General features: G+C 43.7%; 1 protein-coding gene across 1 annotated transcript in view; it reads right to left on the bottom strand.

Moving 5' to 3' along the window:
* The window catches only part of DCST2 (DC-STAMP domain containing 2), a 787,084-nt gene that overhangs the window by 160,529 nt on the left and 604,500 nt on the right, over positions 1 to 22,055 (bottom strand). The window lies entirely within an intron of this gene.

Genomic DNA, 22,055 nt, shown 5'->3' with positions numbered 1-22,055 from the left:
CGTCAGCAACGCTCTGGCCGGGGATTCAGTTTCTAGAGGGAGCCCCTGATGTCACTGTGCATATATGGTCAGTAACGCCATGGACTTCTGCAGCCCTGAAGTCCTCGGCCAGAGCACTGACATCACTGTCCATACATGAACAGTTACGTCTGGGTCTTCCCAGGCTGAGCGCTATCTGATGCTCTTCCCAGGGATTCCATCCCTGGGAAATCACCCCAAGGTATGCATATAGCGTGTACCTGTGACAGATGCCATAAAGTGGCATCCGTCACACATAGGCTCCCATGTAACATTTAGCGTGTACATAGGGAGCTTTCCCATGTGCACGCTAAACGTAGGGTCCAAATGTGATGTGAACGTAGCTTTAGAATGTACGCCTATGATTGAAGAAAACTGCAGAAACCGGGAGAGATGAGAATAATATAAAGGAGACGACGAAGCGGCCAGGAGATTTGCCAGCTCTTCCAGGAGAGCTCCCCTTTTTCCCCGGGAGTCTCACGGATATTCCTGGAGAGTTGATAAGTAGTATATGCAGTATACAGATACAGGGCCATAGTCCTCATGTAGTTGAGCAATTACTCAGTTTGGGCCATGCTACGTATTGCATTCAGGGTAATAACATTATAGTGAATTGAATCTTTCAAGACACCAGACCTAAAAACCAAGAAACGTGAAACTTGGAATAATTTTATTTTGTAGGAAAAATGTATATTCCGCAAATATTTGTGTTCACAATGAGCTTTATTTGTTGAGACTTCAGATATTTTCAAGACTCCGACAGGACAGAGCGCTGCCTTCCGATAATGGCTGGGTTTCCCAAACACAGCAATTTCCTTGTTTGCATTACAGTCCCAACCAATCAGTAAAAAAACCAGGCCTGCTTTCTTTTTAACAAAATAATTAAAGTGACCTCACTGTAATTACAGCAGTGGGGGTCTTGGAAATCTGAAGAAATTGTTTAAGAGCTCTGACATTCCCACAAAAAAAAAAGAAACAGCTTAGGGGCATGAGCTGTCTCAGACTATATATGATTGATCCCCCAATCACAACAAGTCAACGAGACAGATTAATCATTTTTTGGTTAAAGCCGCAACAAGTTCTGAGTGCTTGTCGGACAGTCTGTTAATGGTCCTTGTAAACATTCCTTCAGTAAACAGAAGTCCAGAATACAGATGTAGCAGAGCTGAGTTCGTGGTTTGTTACAAAGAGAGCAATTTATCAAAACTAGTGCAAGGGAATAATGAAACAGTTGCCTATATGAACCAATAATGTGTCCATCAAAATGACGGAAACCATGACGGACATCCGACGGAACCACTTAAAGTCAATGGGTTCCGTCAAGCGCCGTTGGTTTCGTCATGCAACGGATCCCGAGCTTCCGGTATTCTCAATGTTCTGCTCCTATGATGGAGCAGAGGAATGGAACCCTGAACTGTTTCCTCCAGTCCTTGCCCCCCCCCAGACATCCTAGAAAACAATTCCCGAAAGATGATCAGATTTCTTGCTAACACAGACAATCTGACCTTGTATGCCAAACTTAAATAGCAACTACACTTTCATCAAACTTTTGATATGTCATAGAGACATATCAAAAGTTTGGATTGGTGGGGGTCCGGGTGCTGAGACCCCCACTGTTGCTGAAACGGAGGTGCAGAAACGCTTAGCTCAATTCTAAGGGTATGTTCACACGAGGGCGTCCGTTACGGCTGAAATTACGGGGATGTTTCAGCCTGAAAACATCCCCGTAATTTCAGCCGTACCGGCATGTGCAGGCGCTTGAACGCCGCGTCCATTACGGGCGTAATTAGCGCTGCTATTCATTGGAGTCAATGAATAACGGCTCCAATTACGGCCAAAGAAGTGACAGGTCACTTCTTTGACGCGGGCGTCTATTTACGCGCCGTCATTTGACAGCGGCGCGTAAATATACGCCTCGTGTGAACAGACAAACGTCTGCCCATTGCTTTCAATGGGCAGATGTTTGTCAGCGCTATTGAGGCGCTATTTTCAGACGTAATTCGGGGCAAAAACGCCCGAATTACGTCCGTAAATAGGCCATGTGAACATACCCTAACTGTCAGCCTGAAGACCGATTACATAGAACGTCTATGAGAGCCGTGTTCAGCTTGACAGGGAGCGGCGATCACAGCAGAAGGTGGAGGGCGCGCAGCTGAGCGCTTTTGCACCTTCGTTTCAGCAACGGTGGGGGTCTCAGCACCCGGACCCCACCGATCCAAACTTTGTATACGTCTCTGTGACAGATCAAAAGTTTAATAAAAGTGTAGTTACTCTTCAAAGAGGACCTGTCAGCTCTGTTGACAAGTCTGTTTTAGTAAATACTGTATTTATATTCCCCTTGAAATAACAATTCGGGAGCATCTTTTTTTTAGAACTCTGCATTGTGTTATTCACATTGACAACTGGGTGCAACCATTTACCTTACCAATGGGGCGTGTCTCTACGCAGTCTGCCACTGTTTGGAAAGTGTGTAGGGACACGTCTTATTGACAAGGGGAAGGGTAACACCCAGTAGTCAATTTATTAATTGTCCTCATTTCCCGGAGGAATAACAGAGGAATGGCACAACGAAGCATTCTAGGAAAAGATGCTCCAGCAACCTTGGGTAAATTTCCCCTAAGATACTAGAAAATTGCATAGCTACCAATTCCCTAATTTATACATAGTATCAGAATCGATTCTTTTATGAGCAATATTTATAATCCAATAATAAACTTGATTGACTGCGGGGAATTAAGAAACCTCACCTCTCTGCTTTGTCTGCAATAGACATGACAATCTAAGCCCTCCCCTTTAGCCAGGCTCCACCTCCCCAGTTGAAGATGGAGGTGACCAACACATGGACCCATTTTTTTCAACACATTTCTCCAAGACAAATAGTTTCCGGAGCTTGCAAACATCTTGTATACCGAAAATTGGATGTTTCTTCTGTGTTTTTTTTGCCCCTAATCACTTTAATAATGCCGTACATTCTAAAGCTTTTTCAAAACGGCCGCGTAAAAAAACGGCCCATGTGAACAGAACGCCGTTTTTCCTATTGAAATCAATGGGTAGATGTTTGGAGGCGTTCTGCTTCCGATTTTCCGGCCGTTTTTTGGCCGTTAACGGCCCAAAAACGCCCGAAAATAGGCCGTGTGAACATACCCTTATAATTAATCTTAGATTAAAGCTGTTGTACAAGATTACATAAATATGGCTGCTTTCTTCCAAAAACAGTGCCACACCAGTCCAAAGGTTGTGTGTGGTATATCAGCTTAGCCCCATTCCCTTCAATGGAGTTGAATTGCAATACCAGACACAACCAGAGGACAGGTGTGGTGCTATTTCTGGAAGAAATGAGATTTTTTTTTTTGATCCTGTACAACCCCTTTAAAGTACAGAGGTGCACAAATGCATACCATACCCCAGTTTATGTAAAATTGTGCCCATTAAAAACCTGTCAGCAAAATCTAACCGCAGGCAGTATGTCTTCGTGACAGTTCAGCTAAACAAAAAAAGGGAGAGCCCTTTAAACTATATCTAGTCTGCTGAAAGTTTCAGGGACAGTATTTATCTGCAGCTAAGTGAAGCTATACCAAGGATAGCATTATATTAGGGCATTGTCTTTTAAGCAATTCTCCCATATGTTCTAACATAAACCTACATGTCATTGCACCCCCCTCCACTAATGTGTCTACGTTTCTCTATATGTGAATTATCATTTGTCTAATCTAGACATCAGTGAAATAAAATTCTTGTATGACCTATTTTTTAATAAAAAGTATCAACATAGAAAAACTTTTAGGGCTTGATTACAGAAGCGCTATCTCTTTGTTCCCGAGGTTGCGTTTTGAATGGAACACCCACAGAGGGAAGCGATAATGAATTTTAAACAGCTCCGTGGATGATTCATCCCTATGGTGACTCTCAACTTCTGTTTCCGTAGCTAAGCAGCCCTCAGCCCTGTTCAGAATGCAATGGATACGAGTTAGCGTAAAAAACCCAAAAACTTTTGTAATGAAATGTATAAAATGCAACACAGCGTACAAAGACAAGAAAATTGCAACTTTTTTTTACCCAACACGATGAGAAACAATTATGCAATACTTATTGAATGTCCAGCCTTGAACACCGTTTATTTTTATTTTTTTTAAATCCAATTGGGTTTAAAATTTTGTTTGATTCATTACTATAATATATCTTTATACTGGTTGAAGCTCTGTTTTCTCATACAGAGCTCCAAATCACCTGCATAGAGTTCAATGATAAAATTCTGGTTTCCTGCAGCCACCACTAGATGGAGCTTAAGAGCTTACTGCATATGGTGTTTACATTGAACTCAATAATAAAAAAGGAAGTATGCAGTAAGCACCCATGCTTCCTCTAGTGGTGGCTGCAGGTAGTAAGAATGGTATCATTTACCTCTATGTCTATGTATAGGATTTGGAGATCTGTATCAGAAATTTTTTAGTTACCATCACTATAGAGCTATATTATGAAATTAATCAGCACATATTGTTGGACCTAGGTTTAATTTTAAAATGACATCTAATTAGCAGATTTGTAATACATTTCAGAGTTAAATCAAAATGCAGTTGTTTGCTGCACAGAAGTCTGACCATTTAACCTGGATCTCCCCATATAGTAGTCTAGCAATGTGGTCTGCCTCCCCTCCCCTTAAACAGCAATCTGGTTGTGTAGTCTGCAGCGCCCCCTATAACAGCAGTCTGGCTGTGTGGTCTGTAGCACCCCTATAACAGCAGTCTGGCTGTGTAGTCTGGAGCGCCCACCCTATAACAGCAGTCTGCTTGTGTAGTCTGGAGCGCCCCCTATAACAGCAGACTGGTTGTGTAGTCTGGAGCGCCCCCTATAACAGCAGTCTGGTTGTGTAGTCCAGAGCACCCCCTATAACAGCAGTCTGGATGTGTTGTCTGGAGCGCCCCCTATAATGGCAGTCTGGATGTGTAGTCTGGAGCCCCCCCTATAACAGCAGTCTGGATGTGTAGTCTGGAGCGCCCCCTATAACAGCAGTCTGGCTGTGTAGTCTGGAGCGCCCCCTATAACAGCAGTCTGGCTGTGTAGTCTGGAGCGCCAATATAATAGCAGTCTGGCTGTGTAGTCTGGAGCACCCCCTATAACAGCAGTCTGGATGTGTAGTCTGGAGCACCCCCTATAACAGCAGTCTGGATGTGTAGTCTGGTGCCTCCCCTATAACAGCAGTCTGGATGTGTAGTCTGGAGCCTCCCCTATAACAGCAGTCTGGATGTGTTGTCTGGAGCGCCCCCTATAACAGCAGTCTGGATGTGTTGTCTGGAGCGCCCCCTATAACAGCAGTCTGGATATGTTGTCTGGAGCGCCCCCTATAACAGCAGTCTGGATGTGTAGTCTGGAGCGCCCCCTATAACAGCAGTCTGGCTGTGTAGTCTGGAGTGCCCCCTATAACAGCAGTCTGGATGTGTAGTCTGGAGCGCCCCCTATAACAGCAGTCTGGATGTGTTGTCTGGAGTGCCCCCTATAACAGCAGTCTGGCTGTGTAGTCTAGAGCGCCTCCTATAACAGCAGTCTAGTTGTGTAGTCTGGAGCGCCCCCTATAACAGCAGTCTGGCTGTGTAGTCTGGAGCACCTCCTATAACAGCAGTCTGGCTGTGTAGTCTAGAGCGCCTCCTATAACAGCAGTCTAGTTGTGTAGTCTGGAGCGCCCCCTATAACAGCAGTCTGGCTGTGTAGTCTGGAGCGCCCCCTATAACAGCAGTCTGGATGTGTAGTCTGGAGCACCCCCTATAACAGCAGTCTGGCAGTGTAGTCTGGAGCGCCCCCTATAACAGCAGTCAGGCTGTGTGGTCTGTAGCACCCCTATAACAGCAGTCTGGCTGTGTAGTCTGGAGCGCCCCCTATAACAGCAGTCAGGCTGTGTAGTCTGGAGCGCCCCCTATAACAGCAGTCTGGTTGTGTAGTCTGAACTACCTCTTATAACAGCAGTCTGGTTGTGTAGTCTGAACTACCTCCTATAGCAGCAGTCTGACAGTGTAGTCTGAACTACCTCCTATAGCAGCAGTCTGACTGTGTAGTCTGAACTACCTCCTATAGCAGCAGTCTGACTGTTTAGTCTGAACTACCTCCTATAGCAGAAGTCTGGCTGTGTAGTCTGGAGCGCCCCCTATAACAGCAGTCTGGCTGTGTAGTCTGGAGCGCCTCCTATAACAGCAGTCTGGCTGTGTAGTCTGGAGCGCCCCCTATAACAGCAGTCTGGAGCGCCCCCTATAACAGCAGTCTGGCTGTGTAGTCTGGAGCGCCTCCTATAACAGCAGTCTGGCTGTGTAGTCTGGAGCGCCCCCTATAACAGCAGTCTGGATGTGTAGTCTGGAGCACCCCCTATAACAGCAGTCTGGCTGTGTAGTCTGGAGCGCCCCCTATAACAGCAGTCTGGCTGTGTAGTCTGGAGCGCCCCCTATAACAGCAGTCTGGCTGTGTAGTCTGGAGCGCCCCCTATAACAGCAGTCTGGCTGTGTAGTCTGGAGCGCCTCCTATAACAGCAGTCTGGCTGTGTAGTCTGGAGTGCCCCCTATAACAGCAGTCTGGATGTGTTGTCTGGAGTGCCCCCTATAACAGCAGTCTGGATGTGTAGTCTGGAGCGCCCCCTATAACAGCAGTCTGGATGTGTAGTCCGGAGCGTCCCCTATAACAGCAGTCTGGATGTGTAGTCTGGAGCGCCCCCTATAACAGCAGTCTGGCTGTGTAGTCTGGAGCGCCCCCTATAACAGCAGTCTGGATGTGTAGTCTGGAGCACCCCCTATAACAGCAGTCTGGCTGTGTAGTCTGGAGCGCCCCCTATAACAGCAGTCTGGATGTGTAGTCTGGAGCGCCCCCTATAACAGCAGTCTGGTTGTGTAGTCTGGAGCACCCCCTATAACAGCAGTCTGGATGTGTAGTCTGGAACGCCCCCTATAACAGCAGTCTGGCTGTGTAGTCTGGAGCGCCCCCTATAACAGCAGTCTGGCTGTGTAGTCTGGAGCGCCCCCTATAACAGCAGTCTGGATGTGTAGTCTGGAGCGCCCCCTATAACAGCAGTTTGGCTGTGTAGTCTGGAGCACCCCCTATAACAGCAGTCTGGCTGTGTAGTCTGGAGCGCCCCCTATAACAGCAGTCTGGCTGTGTAGTCTGGAGCGCCTCCTATAACAGCAGTCTGGCTGTGTAGTCTGGAGCGCCCCCTATAACAGCAGTCTGGATGTGTAGTCTGGAGCGCCCCCTATAACAGCAGTCTGGATGTGTAGTCCGGAGCGTCCCCTATAACAGCAGTCTGGATGTGTAGTCTGGAGCGCCTGTAATATGACTTTAAGGACAATAATTACTGACACCGGGATTATATTCGTTTTGTCTTTACTGAACATGCAGAAAATATGACAACAGTCAAATACTTGAGCTCTAGGCAAAATATAACTGGTGCTCGGTAAACAATACAGTCTCTGCTTTTATCCGGCACTTCAATATAACACAGTCTCTTATAATCCGTAATGATTAAAATATGTTCTCTTTATCCGGTGCCTTAGGATAATAAAGTCTCTTAGCTTCCAGGTTTAGTGTAATGTGATCTTTGCGGTCCGGCAATGTAATACAATGCACTCTCTGATGATCCGGCACTTAATGGCTCTATGTTACCTTATGCTCAAAATGGCGTCTTCAGCTTCTTGCTCTAAACACTCTCTTCTTAACTCAGCCGGATCTCCTTAACTTGGAACTCCAGTAAATGCGTGTCTGATACTTCACATTACTTATGCTCTGCTGCTGGCCAGAATGCTCTTTATCTTTTACAGTTATCTGAGTCACATTGTCTTCCTTACTTGCTACAGCTCTCTCAGTCCAGTCTCTGTCTCTGTCTCTTCCTGTCCAGCGCTTCTCAGACCTCTCTTGTATATCACTCCACACACTAAACACTGTCGATGTACTAACCTCACAGCACCCTCTAGTGGCCGGCCACAACCTCCCATTTCTCAATGCCATACAATCCTTTTGCTGGGTTACACGCCCCCTATAACAGCAGTCTGGATGTGTAGTCTGGAGCGCCCCCTATAACAGCAGTCTGGATGTGTAGTCCGGAGCGTCCCCTATAACAGCAGTATGGATGTGTAGTCTGGAGCGCCCCCTATAACAGCAGTCTGGATGTGTAGTCTGGAGCGCCCCCTATAACAGCAGTCTGGTTGTGTGGTCTGGAGCGCCCCCTATAACAGCAGTCTGGATGTGTAGTCTGGAGCGCCCCCTATAACAGCAGTCTGGATGTGTAGTCCGGAGCGTCCCCTATAACAGCAGTATGGATGTGTAGTCTGGAGCGCCCCCTATAACAGCAGTCTGGATGTGTAGTCTGGAGCGCCCCCTATAACAGCAGTCTGGATGTGTAGTCTGGAGCGCCCCCTATAACAGCAGTCTGGATGTGTAGTCCGGAGCGTCCCCTATAACAGCAGTATGGATGTGTAGTCTGGAGCGCCCCCTATAACAGCAGTCTGGATGTGTAGTCTGGAGCGCCCCCTATAACAGCAGTCTGGATGTGTAGTCTGGAGCGCCCCCTATAACAGCAGTCTGGATGTGTAGTCCGGAGCGTCCCCTATAACAGCAGTATGGATGTGTAGTCTGGAGCGCCCCCTATAACAGCAGTCTGGATGTGTTGTCTGGAGCGCCCCCTATATTAGCTGTCTGTTTTCAGATTGCACAACATAATTTCTATCTGCAGAGGGGATTTTTTTTTTTGCTGTCCTTGTGCTGTTGTAGGTAATAGTGACCAGAATCCAGTAGTATAAGAAATATGGACTCTTTATCGTGATCCACAAACAAGTCCAGTGCAGTTTAAAAATACGCAGTTCATTGATCACAAAACTGTCACCTGGTATTGAAATTTGATTTCCTCTACATTATACTAATTGTAGGCAGAAAACATTGGATTATTAAAAAAAAGTGTCTACAGCTCTAATGCAGATCTATGCATTTCCATGGTTACAGACTACAAATAAATCCTGTGCCGTCTTCTCCTGCATTCATCCTCCACCTGTCCTTATCTTCCATATGTCCACACATTCATTAGGTTAGCATGAAGTATGACTGCAGGTCTGGATCAGACAACACAGAGTTTATCTGTAGGATAGGTCTGCAGAGGAGCTGTAGGCACAAAACGGTAGGATATTTTTGATCAAAACTGATTGAAAGTTACTTCATTTTCTATCCTAGATGCATTAATATATAGATACAAAAATATACGTACCCTTTAAGGATACACATTCTTGGTGCAGATATTCATCTTTAGAAATCTCAATATCACATGACATGACCACAGTTACATTATAACCGTCATGTGACATCATATCCATATATACATGACATGGAGGGAGCTGCCACAAACTACTGATTTCGCTTTCGGCCAGATCCGTGGCAGGTTCTCTAGAAAATAAATCTCCCATGTACATCCAGCCTCATAATTATTCTAACCTCACAAATTCATCTATGATTTATCGCTCTGCCGGGCCATTGACGGTCTTCTCACCGGGACTCCATGGCCACTGTCTCCATGCTGAGAAAACCTAATTACATATTTACACTTTTATAGATTTTTGTCTCATCTTTAGGTTGTCACTCAGTGGGGGGGCTGCAGATAACATATGTGTCTGCCCCGGCTGTTCCAGCTGCCCGGGTTATAGATTATACAGCACGTGATATTTCTTTAAATAAATAAGGTCTATGGCTGCGACAAATGTTTCCGAAAAAATGTAAGGTAACTTCTGAGGTGTAAGACCAGGATCACACACACAGTTTTGATACAGTTTTTGCCTCCATTTTTTGAGCCAAAGCCAGAAGTGGGTCCAAAAGGAAGGAAATGTATAAAGTAAAGACTGATACGTCTCCTTTCTTTTGTGTCAATTTCTGTGTTTGGTTAAAAAAAAAACGGAGCCAAAAACTGCAATAAAACTGCGTGTGTGTGTGATCTAGACCTTATAGTCCATTCATTTCCATGGAGAACATATCTAATGCGGCCACTTGGTTGGCAGACCCCTTAGGCCAAGATCACGCACACAGTTTTAATGCCGTTTTCGTGAAGTTTTTCGAGCCAAAGACAGAAGTGGACACCGAAGATAAGAGATGCATTAGTCTTTTTTTATACCTTTCCTTTGGTTTGGTTCCACTTCTGGTTTCGGTTAAAAAAACTGAGCCAAAAACTGCATCTAAACTGCACGTATGATTCTCGTCTATTACTTCTCACTTCTGAAGGGTTGCTACAATTGTATCTCGTCTACAGGTTTTCAGACTGGAAGTAAGAATCTTCCCATTCCTGTGAATAGATGATAAATGTCGATTCTCGGAACACCTCTTTAACCACTTTGTCTGGCACTATTAATGGGGCAACTCTATCTGGCACTCTTCATTGGACACTCTAAGGCCCCATGCACCGTAGTTTTCATCTGTATTTACGGATGAAATCGCGGACCCATTCGTTTCTATTGGCCACAGACACCTTTCCGTATGTTCACAAATGTGTGTCCAGGCCGTAGAAATGATCTACGAAATATAGAACAGGTCAAATTCTTGTCCGCAATTGCGGCAGACTCGCCCATAGAAGTCTCTGGGGGTTTCCACAATTGTGGCCGGCTACAGATGTGCATCCATATTTGCGAATCCGTATTTACAGACAGTAAAAACCCTTATGGTCATGTGCATGAGGCCTAACTGGAACTATTCAAGAACCACACTGGCACTGTTCATGGGGGTGCTTCCACTATTAATGGGGCCACTATGGCTGGCACTAATAATGGGCCACTTTGGCACTATTCACAAGAGCTCTGTGACTGATACTATTATTAATTAAGCACTCCAGTGGGCACTTTTAATGGGGGGAAATCCTACCTGTTGGCGCTGTTATGAGAGCAACCTTTTTGGCATGAGGGCAAGATTGGTATTTCCAGCGATAGTTTATGTGTAAAAAAAATATAAAAACCTCTGAACTGTAGATAGCGCTACCTTACTATACAATGAGGTGGCATAGTTCCTGGGGGTTCAGGTTTGGCACCCAGGCTGAGGAGCTTCATGCTAAACTTCATATCATAAGTAAGGTCTAATTAATTATTTGTGTGACCCAAACATGATCTGCTCCACGGTCGGCTTCAGATGGGGTTGTCTTCTGCTGGACCTCATGGTCCCTGTTGTGGATGGGCGCAGGTTCATGTCATATCCTGAGTCCTCTGCTGGGATATTCCAAGCCTGGATCTACAGTATGTTGCCCTCAGATCCGCTCAGCTTTGTGGTTGAAGTATTTTTTACCTCAATAAAAGAAAAAAATTGAATTTAAAAAGAAGGCGCCGAGATGTCATCTATCATTGTTCAGTGAACAGATTTATTTGGGAATGTTTATACAGGGAATAACACATTAAGTACAAATCGAGCCGCGTCGCATTTTAAATGCACAATATAGTTGTTCTCAATTATTATACATGAAGCATTCTAGAGAACAATGTAATTTCATCAGGAAAATATGAACAGAGCTTGGGTATAATGTGATTTTTGTTTCCTTGCCTGTTGTTGCAATCAGAACTGTGTCAATGCATATTTGATATTTAGATAGAAATAATAAGAAGGAATAGTAAAGACACTGGACAATATTGGTTTGTGCCAGTGAAGCATCCTGCATATTGTAGAAAATGTCATTAACAACTGACTTTTCATCTGAGTCGTAGAGCTATTAAGTTTATTCAAGCTCATAAAGTTTGTCAGAAGTGAGAAAATGGACCTGCTAGAATAACCATATATCATAACGCCCCCTGGTGGACTGTTTAGAATGAAAAATACATTTTTATTTCTATAAAACAAAATTTCGTTTTTTGTTGTTGTCTATAAACATAGATATAACAATGTTATCTACAATCTGTAAATGTTGCTTGTTACTGTATATTTATGGTAAAAATTATGTGTATGGCCAGCTGAAGAAAGAATTTATCTCAAAGTATTTTGATTTTTTTTAAAGATTTTAGGTATTACCATTTTTTTTAGAGCTGGTTCCATCCTGACTGGTACCTCCATTGAAATGAATCTATAATTTTAGAGGAGGAGTTGGCATTGCTTGTGCCTATGTGTTCTGTCATCAATCATAAGAGTTACTAATGTTTTACTAGACATGAATGGACATCTATGGCTAATGAATGAGACAGGGCATTGAATGCCAAGGTTGGCGTGTATACAGAAGGGCTCCAAAACCAGTGTCTCTCAGCCACTGGTACCTGTAGGTGCTATTGTGCACTAGTGACATCAAGGATACCATGACATTACTAGAACTTGGTACCATAGTCAAAACCAGTTACCGCTATGGTCAGGCTAGTGACGTCATGGCTTCTGCACACTAACGTCATTGCTTCTGTTTTTACAGGGTCAATTATAGATATGATGGATTCATTATGATACATTTTTTTAAACTGTGTATAATAGAAGAGCATATTGGCGCATTCTTACCAGCAAAGAGCAACAGAAGAGAAGTCTGAACACAGCTTTACATTCATATGACATATTCGCTCAAAAATTACGTGCCGTATTTGAATCCCCTTCCCGAAATGTAACGTAACTGTACGTCATGGCGGGAAAGGGGGAGTATTGAGCAGGCTGCCGGACAGCGGGTGTTGGCTGTAAATTATAGCCGACACTTTACTGTTACGGATGGGATGGGAGATAACTCTGAACCAGGCTGTTTAACCACTTAGATGCCGCGGTCAATAGCGACTGCAGCATCTAGCTATTAGAAAGAGGATGGGACCCTCCGTCATTCCATCGCTGTTTTTTTGCACTTTCCCAGTACATTATATGATACATTTAATGGTGTCATTAAAAACTACAGCTCGTCCTGCAAAAAGCAAGTCCTCATACGGCTATGTCGACTGAAAAATAAAAAAAGGTATGGCTTTTAAAAGGCGGGAGGAAGAAAATGGAAAAATGAAAAATGGCTGCGGCGACATAGGGTAAGCTGGCTTGTGTGCAACAAAGGGATGAGGCCCTCTGAGTGATGTACAGAGAGTACGGGGATGCCCACAGCAAATATAAAAATTAGGCCATCTTCAGGTGCTTGACCTGTGGAGGCCAAATCCCTAAGTGAGTTATAACAACTTAAAAAATAAGGAAAAAGTAAATCTTGAATGACCCTCTCTCTCCTGGGCTAGGGGTGCAAGGCATGCGGTTCCAACTAGGCTATGGAGTCTGAAGGGGCCTCAAAGGTCCTTCTGCCCCATATGAGGAGACCAATACTATGAAAGATGTATGATAGTTAGGGGGCTCTATTGCAGATTTTGCATTGTGCCCCATAGCTTCAAGTTACGCCCCTGCTTCAGGTTCCCTAGGCTATATCAGCTGCATGGGTTGCTTTTTTTGGTACATATTGCCTTGGGACCTCTGATGTACAGGTTCATATAAAGGAAATCTGGCCATACTTTGGGGGTAGTAAGCTAAGGAGCTCTTAGAACTCTAGTAGCCTGTATCTAAACATGACTAAGGACGCAGACCGCGTCTGAAACGCGTAGGCACCCGCCTCTCCCCTTCAAACTAGCCGTTTGGACTTTGAACTAACACAGATTGTCTATTTTAATCACCCTTTGTCATCAATAAAACTTGGAAGAAGTTTCCAATTTTAACAGATTACCTGGTCTCAGCGCTGGATCCTTCCTTTCTTCTCATTGCTATATCCATTACATGTGCCGACACGAGGACCCGGGCGCTACAGACAGTGTGACGTCTACAATCAGGTGAGCTGGAGGATTCCTCCCTTTCTTCTAAACATGCATGTAAGGGGAAGTTCACACAGGGCGGATACGCTGCACAGCATATCCGCCCTGGCGGCTCCAGGGAATTCCGGCTGAAAAACGACACCAAATTGTAGTGCAGTTTTTCGGCCGGAATGTCCGCTGCAGAAATCCTGCTATACTTACCACGGCGTCGCGTCCCTCCGACATCCTGATCTTATGCAACCGTGGGATGACGTTTCATCCCATTTAACCGCTGCAACCTATGATTGGCTGTAGCGGTCACATGGGATGAAACGTCATCCCAAGAGGATGGCCTGGATGAAGAAGCAGAGAATTCTGGGTAAAAATATGAATATTTTATTCCTGAGTTATGATTTTTTGCAGCGGACTCACAGCTTTTTCGCCGCAAAAATTACAACATCTGCTAATTGTTGCAGCTTTTACCTCCCTATTGAGTTCAATGGGGAAAACCCGCAACAAAAAAGCAGCAATTACGCAAATACAATTGACATGATGCGGATTAAAACAACGCACCGTAGGTCAATTTCTGAGCGTATTTTTCCGATGTGATTTGTTCATATGTCATCAACTCTGCTGCTATCGTATTATGCTGCGGATTTTCCGCAACTAAATCGGTTGTGGAAAATCTGCAGAATTTACGCTACGTGTGAACCCGGCCTAGGGTTCTAGGCATTTTGGAAATTCTCTTATTTTTCAGCTTTCAAAATCTAAACACTAGCTCCGAATAATTGCGATTTTGCTCAATGATCTAGGAGCAAATGGAAAAAGCAACCAGGCAATTGACACTGAATCATTGGTACCTACTCATAGAGTAACGGAGTCACTGTATCGGTATTTGAGTCGCTTTGCAGAGCGTAGTTTGAGTCAGTCATTAGCCTGGAAAATGCTGACACGGTTCATTTGTACTTAGTGATGATGAATAGGCTATGACATTAATTTACTGACTTGGTGGCTAGCAGTTGACTCGAAATTCTGAACATCTGCTGAACTGTACAATGTGTTATTGATTAAGTTCCCATTGTCTGAAAACAGTAAAATTGGATTAGATTGTTTTCACAGGCCTGGTATTCTCTGCATACAGATCCAACATCCCAGGTTCATCTCAGCTCTTGTTTGGAGGGTAAATATAATACGTAGAGGATTATGGAATACGAGTCTGATTTATTTATTGTTTCCCTATTAGTTATACAGCACCAACAAATTCCACAGCGCTGTACATAGATTGTATTCACACACACATTGGGGCAGATGTACTATTGTGTCTACGTCTAGAATGTATCGAAAAATGTGCCAAATTTCATTGTAGACTAATTTAAGAACAGACTTATTAAAAAGTGTCTTGGAAAGGGGCGTAGCTTACCAGGATGTGGGCGTGGCTTAAAATGCAAAATGGCACCAATGTGCGCCAAACAAAAATGAATCCAACCAAGAGTTGCGGTAAGGTACACAAAAGTGTCTAGCATGTCTAGCAAGATGAGTTAAATTATTCATACAGCGTGTACCACTGTGGCGCATCTTCAGACTGGCGGGTCTAAGTTCATGCTAAGTTTAGTAAATCTGCCCCATAAGATCCAATTTCAGAGGAAAGTAATTAAACTGGCTCTCCCGGGACTTTTAATTGATGGCATATTCTTAGATTAGGCCACCAATGTAATATCGGTTGGGGTCTGACCTCTGAAACCCACGCCAAAAAGCAGATCAGCGCCATACATATTGGTGTGGCTGTGCACGGTACTGCTGCCATTCAAATGTACCTAGCATAACCATTAATTCCTAAGGATCAGCCATTAAGGGAAAGTCCCGGACAACTCCTTTACACTATCAGTATGTTTTTGGAGTGTAGGAAAAAATCAATACAAAAAAAATTAAAACTAAATATATTTCATTTCGATTTGGCCCTGGGCAACATTCATCACCCCTAAAATAAAAATAATGGCCTGCCTTCCTATAAGTCCTTTTATTCAGACTTCTACTGTATTTCCAAGGAAAACCGTTGTCACCCATGTTTTCAAGGCCCTTAAAGGAATTGTTCAGAATTTGGGGGTGTTTAAAAAGAGTTCTGGAAATCTGTATTTCTTATATGCTTAATATCCAAAATGTATGGATGAAGCATTACTGACTAAATGTCACTCGGTCGTCAGCTTATTAGTTTGTTTTAATTTTTACAAGTTTCTGCTTTTATTTTAAAAACATCTTGAATCCTGGGCCTCCCCTTTTAAGTGGTTTTCAAAAATTATATTCCATCGAAGCCCAAAATAAAAAGTTATCGAACTCACTAAATATAAATCTTCTCTGATCGTGCAGTGTTCTAGAGATCTTCACGCTCAGCCTGATGACATTACTTCTCTTCTGCTTGTTCAGTCCAGCCCCCTGTAGATGGCAGGTCACAGGCCACATGACTGCCCACACAACCCAAGCACCGCTCAATGAGCTTTTTCTTGCATTAGCTGAGTACCTGATCTCGCGCACTGTAGAGCTGTCCATACATTTTAGATAGCTGTCGGACGAAAATTCGGCTGACAGCTATTCCACCCGACTTCCTCCATACACATTCTTGGCTTGTCTCGGCCGAGCATGCATGTGTTCTCAGGGAGCAAGTCGTTGCCTGACTCTTCTGGCTGTGGCTTATCTGCTAGTGAACAAAAGGATTGGGTATGTTCAAATTCAACATACCTGAATTATCTCTCCCCCGACATCTGCCGTTGGGGGAGAGTCGGGACGCCGCCATACACATTAGATCGTCAGCCGTTCCTGCTAAAATCGTCGAGTTTGGCCGACATACATCTAATGTGTATGGCCATCCTTAGAGGCGTAGGTTGAATCTCATTGGCCCCAATGCAAAATCTGCCATACTATTACACATTATTTATAGTACTGCTCTTCTCATATGGGTCAGAGGAGCCTTTTAGGCCATCTCAGCCTCCAGGGCCTGGGTGCGACTGCAATCTCTGCACCTTCTATATTTATTCCCTCTCACTGTTCTTTAAAGTCGCTGCTTTGCATGCTGTAGTCTTTCTGCAATTTATGTGAGTGACACTGCACTAAACCACAAGCTCGCCTCCAGGCCTACCAACCTGACAAACAGAATCATTTACATTCAGGATTTCACTCCCATAATACCTCAGGATGGCGCACAGATTTCAAACTCTTTAATAGCCTAGGAGGAACTATATCTTGTGCTCATTGTCGCCCCCTGCTGAGTATGCACTTTACATGAGCTGCCAAAAGGAGTAAATACTGCCCCCTATGAATATGAATATATAAATTTGCATGAGTATGAGACTTATCATATGTGACTGTGATTTCCCTAGAAAGACCTATGACATAGAATAATAGATATATAGGATAACAAAATTAAGATAAACGTTCGACATGTTATATATTATTATTATTCCAATTACATTTAGAATGTGAGTCTGGCGATTTAAATACATGAATACTGCAATCCTTGAAGTCGTCCTCTGTTAAACTTGATCCAGCTGGATACGCCGGACACTCTGTTACTTCCCCGCTGGTTTCAGAGTAGTTGTAGCCTACGCATTTATATTATTGGCAGCTAATTTTCTGAAAGGGAAAGTAATGGCATATCTAAAGCCGAATAATTCAATCTAACACCGAAGTTCTGTTATTAAAAACAGATGTGAAACTTTCTTGTGAGCCTTTCGTGAGGGATTCACATTTAGTATTTCCTAATTCTAGAACAGTCACATGCAGTAAACGAAATCTGTATTGTCTCTTGGTGGTATAAAAAGAGGCCTCCTGCATGAACAAATTGTTTTATCCTATGACTCTGGCACTGCAATGAAGTTTTCACCTTATCCTTACTTGGCCTCCAAAATAATTTTGCTGTTCTTGATCCTTCTAAAACAAATCATTACCTGATAATTTTTCTCACTTCTATAGGGGGAGAACTTCTCTGTGGAGAGGGAAAAAGAACAGGAAGGGGCCTAGAGGATTTCTCAGTGACAACTTCAGGTCACACAGGATGATGGGGATCTGCTGTTGTCACCCAAGGCATGTATGGACTGTTGCCAGGCAACAGCCCCAAAAATATTTCCTTTAGATATCTTACTACACAGAATGCAAGAAGAAACCACACTGGCTTCAGACATCATGGTTTCAAGCAAAAAATATCATGGAAAATGTTCTTTTATTTTTTTATTACTGGAATTGCCCTTTAAAGTCCTTTTAAAAGTGGGGACCCCTCCATGAGCTGATACTGGGAATTATATCTGAAACAGCTGGAGTCTACATTGTAGGCCTTATTATTCTTTATTTGTTTTACAGACTCTGCAGGTAAAATTAGTTGTTCCTTTGCTCCAAACATATGACTATATGACTTCCAACAGAAGGATATCCACCGGCTCAACTTTTACCCACATTCTGTATGTGTCACTTTAAAGTGAACCTGTAAAGATTACATTTTAAAGGCAGGGCCGTCGCTCTAGGGAGTGCAGATGTAGCAAAGGTCCCTTTGCCACATAAGAAGACATCAGTATTAAGCTTTATTCAGACGAACGGGAATTACGGCCGTGCAACGCGCGTGATTTTCACGTGCGTCGCACGGACCTATATTAGTCTATGGGGCCGTGCGGACATGTGTGTGATTTTTACTCAGCGTGAGTCCGCTGGAAAAAAGTCACGACATGTCCGTTCTTTCGGCGTTTTGCGCGAATCACGCACCCATTGAAGTCAATGAGTGCGTGAAAACCACACATGCCGCACGGAAGCACTTCCGTGCGAACTGCGTGATTCGCGCATCAGCTGTCAAAAGGATGAATGTAAACAGAAAAGCACCACGTGCTTTTCTGTTTACAAACATCCAAATGGAGAGTCATAATGATGGCGGCTGCGCGAAAAGCACGCAGCCATGCATCATATGCTGCTGCCACACGGAGCTGTCAAGTGGCTTTTGCGCCACGCTCCTGTGAATCCAGCCTTAGTAGGTGGGGCCCTGTTACAGATTTTGCGTTGGGGCCCAGGAGCTTCAAGTTACACCTCTGTTTAAAGAGAACCTTTCACCTGCCTATACATGGGCAGCTGAGTGCAGCATGTAATGGGCAGGGTTATACAAACCCTGGGTCATTTTACACTTTTTCCCTATCTTCCAAGGTTATTTAGATATCATTGCTGTTATATTTGGTGCCCGATATTTAAATAACCCCCTGAACTGTCAATGGGGTGTGTAATTGGCAAGGGGGCGTGTAACATCGCTATGGCGCTGTTGAATCAGCTACGGACAGTGTCACAGGAAGGGCTGGAGAGAGGAGAGCGTGTGCGAGCATGCACGCGCAGGCTCTCACTCTTTAGCTCTCGTCAAACAAGCTGAACAAGATCTCGTGAGAGATCACGCAGTCTTGTCCTTGTCTGCCGAGAGCTGAAGAGTGAGTGAGAGCGTGCGCACGCCAGCATGCACACATGCGCGCACAGCTCCGATGCCGCTGCCGAAGATACTCCCACCGCCATGGAACGGAAGAAGAATTCACATTCTTCTTCTCTTCTGTTCCGTGGTGGCGGCAGAGCTGTGACACAGTCCGTAGTTGATTGGACAGTGTCACAGCAATGTTACATGCCCCCTTGCCAATTACACGCCCCATTGACAGTTCAGGGGGTTATTTCAATATCGGTGCCAAATATAATGGCACCAATATCTAAATAACGGTGAAATATAGGATTTATTTTATAGTGAGACTGGGTTTGTACAGCCATGTCAATTACATGCTGTACTTAGCTGCACATGTATGAGCAGATGAAAGGTTCTCTTTAAAGAGAATTTATTATAAGAAAATTATGCATTATTTAAATAACATTTTTATTATAATCTTATTTTTGTAATTTTTGTGGTGTTTTTATTTTTTATGTAACTCTTCTTATAAAGAAACAAATCTTGGTTTAATCAAGTTTTCGCACTGGCCACTAGAGCACACGCAATAGACTGACATTTTCTGTTTACTGCAGCTCACTTGTCAGCTTTACTGTGTAGACTAGGATAGGGTCTGCAGAGCCATTTCGTTATCAGAAGATGGGGGATTTAATGACAGATGACAGCTCTATTGTACTGTTGGAGTCCTAGATGATGCAGGATAGCAACACTATACAAACAGATAGGGCTCTGCAACATGAACTTCCTCTGTCACTGTCTCAGCTTTGGGGGAGGAAGCTGTACGTCATCCCTTTCTGGAGACAAAATTAGTCTATGGATACTTTTTGTACCATTAACTCCTATTCATTGCAGCTATTGTAAAGCACTGTACAGTCAATACAGGAAGGATGTGTGTGCCTCCAATATGGCCACCACTTTTCACACTTCTATATGCTAAAAGCGGTTGTCCAGGCACGGACAATTGACGACCTATCCTGTGGATAGATCATCAGTATTTAAGCTGTGGGGGTCCAACACCCAGGCCCGCACCGATCAGCTGTTTCTTCTGCCTATGGGCGCCAGATGTTATGCAGGGTATGAAGTATTTGGTGCCGGTAGCAGATGGCTCCATACACTGCATAGCGGCCATGCTGCAGAACAGCAACTCTGCTCCTATTCATTGAACAGTACTGAAGCTCGGCCGCTATTCCGTGACCGGAGCCATCTGCTTCTGGCATGGACATCCGGTGCCTGGAGGCAGCCGGAGCAGCTGATCGGTGCGGGGTCCGGGTATCATACCCGCACTGATCATATACTGATGACCTATCCTGTAGATAGGTCATCAGTTGTCCGTGCCTGGATAAACCCTTTAAATCTAATTCATAAAAGTCAAATTAAATTCATGATACATTCCCTTTTATAAAAATATTTAGAAAAAATATATTTTTTGCAAATAATATTTATGATACGTTAATAAAATAAGTCACCTATACCGGAATGTATGGAAAATATCATCAGAGCGAATTATTCTTATTGTTTTTTTGTTTTTTTTCAAGCTTTATCCAGGGAGCATTGAATCCCTTATGGTATAGAAATGAATGTATTTTATCTGAATGAGAAATAATAGATCTTTCAATCTTGAAGACGTCTATTCAGAGCTGCATTTCATAACTTGTCCCCAAAAGACAGTCCATCTTTACTTGAAGCCTCCAGTGTCTTTCTACATATAGGAATCTAAACTGTCACTCCATGATGTCATGTTTTTCAAGTGCTTTGTAAAGCTTGAGGAGCCCCGGGATGCTAAGCCATTGTGAGAGGCTGCCTCAGAAAGAGGTGTGAATGGCTTTAATATAGCCAGTGTTGAGCTGATAGCCTGTGAAGAAAGCTGCCGAGACACATCTATCACACATCTCACATCAAGTCCGGGCTCTGCACATTAGGCTGCAATTCTTTTTTAAAGCATGAGGAGTTACTAATATTAGGAAAAAGAAGATGATATCTTAGACTGAGAATCCTGTAGACACTAAAATGCCAATATCATTCCCAGCCTGTGAGAAATGGAAGAGAAGTTCGGCATTGAGAACATGGCAGGAGTATTAAAAAAGTCATATATCTTATTATAAGCTTAGACGGACTGGAAATAAGAACAAATTGTAGCGGAAAACAGAACTGGGAAGAAGTGGGATTCACCTAAAAGGTTCAACCTTGACGCAATGGATCCAATTTTTGGCGTTTCGAAAGCAGTCTGCCTTAAGTTAGATTGCGAGCTCTTGGGGCAGGGTAAAGTTTTTAATATACAACATATTATGGACTTAACTGGATTCTATGGTTGGACGGTCATAGGTTCTAGTATGTCCCAGTTGAAGGTAAGAGGTGTTCATTTACATGCTCCTAGATCTATAATCTATCCAGTCTATAATGGCTCTGTCTATCTTCCATAGACACAGTGTCGTCTTCAGGTACATGAGCAGGCCGGGTAGAGGGGGAGTCCTAGTATCCAGGAGAAATAATTAAAACTGGTTATTAATACGCCAGTCTTAAACTAAAGTACACCTATGTGAAATGGGCTTCGGTTATTAAGAGGCGCACACATCTTAATAAGTTTGGCAGATCTCCTAACAAAAATTATAATAAATGTGTCTGACCGACAGTGGCCAGACCACCACCCCTTCTTTACTCACCACTTTTTAAGGTGGTGAGAGAGGTAAAAGGTTGCAAATTTCATCGCAAATATGGCGTGCACTATAATTATGCGGCTATCCTACGCCATTGGTGTAAATCATTTAGTAATTTCCCCTATTGACTTAAATAAATTTATTTCTGTCGCCACTAGGGGGAGCTCACTGCATACTGGTATTGAGTTTAATGGGAGCTGTATAAATCCCTATGCAGTCAGCTCCCCCTAGTGACAGATGCAGCAC

This window comes from Rhinoderma darwinii, chromosome 7 (assembly GCF_050947455.1).
Source record: "Rhinoderma darwinii isolate aRhiDar2 chromosome 7, aRhiDar2.hap1, whole genome shotgun sequence".
Lineage (NCBI taxonomy): Eukaryota > Metazoa > Chordata > Amphibia > Anura > Rhinodermatidae > Rhinoderma > Rhinoderma darwinii.
This window is presented reverse-complemented; position numbering and strand designations above follow the sequence as displayed.